The sequence below is a fragment of the Mandrillus leucophaeus genome, unplaced genomic scaffold (genome assembly GCF_000951045.1).
Source record: "Mandrillus leucophaeus isolate KB7577 unplaced genomic scaffold, Mleu.le_1.0 Scaffold54, whole genome shotgun sequence".
Taxonomy (NCBI): Eukaryota; Metazoa; Chordata; class Mammalia; order Primates; family Cercopithecidae; genus Mandrillus; species Mandrillus leucophaeus.
The window spans coordinates 2,481,370-2,484,661 of record NW_012105808.1 but is presented as its reverse complement, the minus strand read 5'-3'; the positions used below and the strand labels follow the sequence as shown (position 1 = coordinate 2,484,661).

The 3,292-nt window shown below is 42.6% G+C and overlaps 1 long non-coding RNA gene across 1 annotated transcript in view; it reads right to left on the bottom strand.

Annotated features, from left to right (window-relative positions):
* The window catches only part of LOC105551975, a 6,892-nt gene extending 4,283 nt beyond the window's left edge, over nt 1-2,609 (bottom strand). Inside the window, exons 1-3 of the long non-coding RNA XR_001007928.1 lie at nt 2,468-2,609; nt 1,535-1,718; nt 65-822 (exon numbers count right to left, since the gene is read on the bottom strand). This is a non-coding gene — a long non-coding RNA (uncharacterized LOC105551975). The remainder of the gene's footprint in view (nt 1-64; nt 823-1,534; nt 1,719-2,467) is intronic.
* Nucleotides 2,610-3,292: the final 683 nt, after the last annotated feature.

Genomic DNA, 3,292 nt, shown 5'->3' with positions numbered 1-3,292 from the left:
TAAATGAAGGTTTTCCCACACTGTTTGCATTCGTAGGGTTTCTCTCCGGTGTGAATCCTCTCATGTCTTCGAAAGGACTGGAGGTAAATGAAGGTTTTCCCACACTGTTTGCATTCGTAGGGTTTCTCTCCAGTGTGTGTTATCATGTGTCTTCGAAAAGTCGAAGAATAACTGAAGGCTTCCCCACATTCTTTACATTTATGCGGCTTCTCTCCAGTGTGTGAAATCATATGTCTTCGAAAAGTTGAGGAATAACTAAAGGCTTCCCCACATTCCTGACATTTATATGGCTTCTCGCCAGTATGTGTTATTGTGTGTCTTCGAAACGTTGAGGAATAACTGAAAGCTTTCCCACATTCCTTACACTTATACGGCTTCTCTCCGGTGTGACTTCTGAGATGACTAGTAAGACTTGAGAAGTCAATGAAGGCTTTCCCACATTGTTTACATTCGTAGGTTTTCTCAGCAGTGTGAATCCTTACGTGCCGATTGAGGGAGGAAGTACGAGGAAAGGTTTTCCCACATAATTTACACACATAGGGTCTCTCTCCATTGTGGGTTCTCACATGCATTCTTAGGTGTGAACGACAACTGTAGGCCTGTCCACATTCCTGGCACTGATATAGTTTGTGTCCAGTGTGAACTGTGATGGGACTCTTGAGGGATGTGCGGTGAGGCATGAAGACTTTTCCGTACGTGTTGTATTCACACTGTTTCACTCCAGCTGGAATTTTCTTGTACAGATTAAGATGTGGAATCTGGCTGAAGGCTTCTCCACATTGATCGTTACTTTCACAGACTCTCTCCGACACATGATTTCTACTAAAAATGAGAAGCATGTTATTGGTTTAATAATGATTTGTTAGTATTTATTAGGAAGTATTGCATTTTAACCATTTTCACTGAAAGCATAGGTTTTTCACCCTATGTGAATTGTCTGAAAATGAAATAAACTGAATGCCCTGGAAGATGGTCTGACCACTGCCATTATTAAAACGGTGTTTCTTATGTATAGGGTTTCTTTTCTTTTCTTTTCTTGAGACAGAGTCGCACTCTGTTACCCAGGCTGGAGTGCAGTGGCACAGTCTCAACTCACTGCAACCTCTGCCTCCTGGGTTCATGCAATTCTGCCTCAGCCTCCCAAGCAGCTGGGATTACAGGCCTGCAGCACCATGCCCTGCTAATTTTTGTATTTTTAGTAGAGACAGGGTTTCACCACATTCGCCAGGCTGGTCTCAAACTCCTGGCCTCAAGTGATCTGCCCACCTCAGTCTCCCAAAGTGCTAGGATTATAGGCGTGAGCCACCATGCCTGGCCCAGGGTTTCTTGATAATGGTTTCCATCTGAATTATGTTTCTAATGTCACTTGCTGTCTATGTCACATCTAAAGAAATATTTTTTGTAAAAATTCTGTGGATTAAACAAATTTGGAGCTAGGCTTACATGAGTTTTCTGTTGACTTGCTTTTTTAAAGTTTAATGACAGACTAAGATTCTCTCCTGAAATACTGTGTTCCCTTGTGAGTGCAACTCACCTGAGATTTCTCCCCTGCTTTGTGGGCTGATCTTCAATGCTAAGACTGTCCCAAATTTTTCCTAAAACAGAGGCCCAGGAAACATTTCTGGTGAACGCAGCTATTTTAGATTCCTTGGGTATTTTTTCTCCATAAATATCCTGCTGAGAAACTGACCCACTGGCCTTAAATTGAGTTTCATCATCTGAAATCAAAAAGTCAACAAATCATAAGAAGGCACTTGTTAGCTGAAAATGACACAGGAGTTTAGGTATCTCAGGACTTCATCAAACACAAAATGGTCAAAATGGTAAGCAGCTCAATAAACATAGTATTGGTAAGCATAGAAAAATTATTTAAAAAAAATAATCACAGCCAGATGCGGTGGTTCACACCTGTAATCCCAGCACTTTGGGAGGCCAAGGCAGGCAGATCACGAGGTCAGGAGTTCAAGATCAGCCTGGCTGACATAGTGAAACCCCGTCACTACTAAAAATACAAAAATTGGCTGGGCATGGTGGCGCTCGCCTGTAATCCCAGCTACTTGGGTGGCTGAGGCAGATAACTGCTTGAACCCGGGAGGCAGAGGTTGCAGTGAGTCGAGATTGCACCACTGCACTCCAGCCTGGGCGATAGAGCGAGACTCCATCTCAAAAACAACAAACAAAAAAATCAAATTTTCACTGGCTTGCAAAAACAAACTTCACTAGGCCTCTCAAAGCTATATCCATAACGACGACATGAAGGGAGCTTTCCTTACAAAAAGAAAAAGTTGAAATACCAATTCTCATTCTCATGGAAAACCATTACATTCTAGCTCTATGACAGCTGTGACTATGTCTTATTTACCAATGTATTCCCTTTCCACATTCTAAGCCTTGGAACAGGTCTGATGTGTAAGAAATACTTGTTCTCTAAGTAACTACGTGAAGGAAGGAATGATGTCATCCTTACCTACTGAGGCCAGGTTCTGAAAGGTCTCCAGCATCACATCTCTGTACAGGTTCCTCTGAGCAGAATCCAGCAAAGCCCACTCCTCCAGGGTGAAGTCCACAGCCACATCCTCAAAGACCACTGAGTCCTAAAACATTCAACATATTTATGAGACCGAGAGCCCAGGAGCACTGTACTTATATCGTATGCAGTTCAAAAAAGATTCTGTGGTCCCCGACATCTACCCTGTGACTCAGTTGTCACCCCTCTTCCTTCTGTCTACTCTACACTCACTTCCTCATAGATTTCACAGGACCATTAACACACTGAATTTCTCTCTATACTTTTACTGTGACCAACTGAAGACATTACTCTCTATCAAAAGCATTCAGACCACATTGGAGGTATCAAACAAATGCTATATAAATGAAACAAATACTTGTATTTTAAGACCATCAGTCCCTTGTCACACAAACCGTTTCAGCTCCTCCCCTGCTGCACACATCATTCTGCACCACACAAAGCACAGGGTCAAAACTGAATGAAGTTTTACGGGATAAAAACACTGACGGACTGGGAACATTCTCTTCTGCTTCCTTCACCAAACATCAGGCCAAGGGGCCTAAGAGGACCCAAGTGGCAACAAAGGCCAGGTAGCCATAGCGTCTTAAAGAATGCCAGGTCCAGCTGGCTGAAGGAAAACATTCTTTTGAGAAGTATTAATTTTAACTTGGAAACTAGAAGTTACTGAGAAATTAGACCTTAGGAAAGACGAAAAAGACATGAGAACGAGGACCTCCACACATTCCCTATACTTGGAGCCTCAGTGATGGAAGCCCAACAATT